The following is a 467-nucleotide window of genomic DNA, read 5'->3' on the forward strand; positions in this document are numbered from 1 at the left end:
ATTAATTAGTCAACGGGTCCCAGTTTTAGATCATCGTTCAATCATAGAAGTATAATTTCCCCATTCTGTAGCAGTCTGACGGATGAAAATTAAAGTGATCTAATATTTGTGTAAGCAATCTGCATATTACGACCGTGAAGTTCAAGATAACCATCAATTAGTGTTTTAAAGAGGGCTGGATGTCAGTCATTCAATTAAAAATGATTAAAGCTTAATTTTAGTATGTTCCGACTTTTTAGTTAATGAACTGTTTTATGTCAACATGCAATAATGAGCTTCAGGTATGTGTTTTTTACGAAAGCTTCCTGGTGTCACCAACTTTTTTTCTTTTAAAAATCTCAATATATTGACTTTTTTCTCAATATATTGAGATTTTTCTCAATATATTGAGATGTTTCTCAATATATCGAGATTTTTCTCAATATATCGAGATTTTTCTCAATATATTGGCATTTTTCTCAATATAT

The sequence above is a fragment of the Photinus pyralis genome, unplaced genomic scaffold (assembly GCF_008802855.1).
Source record: "Photinus pyralis isolate 1611_PpyrPB1 unplaced genomic scaffold, Ppyr1.3 Ppyr1.4_LG5, whole genome shotgun sequence".
NCBI classification, from domain to species: Eukaryota; Metazoa; Arthropoda; class Insecta; order Coleoptera; family Lampyridae; genus Photinus; species Photinus pyralis.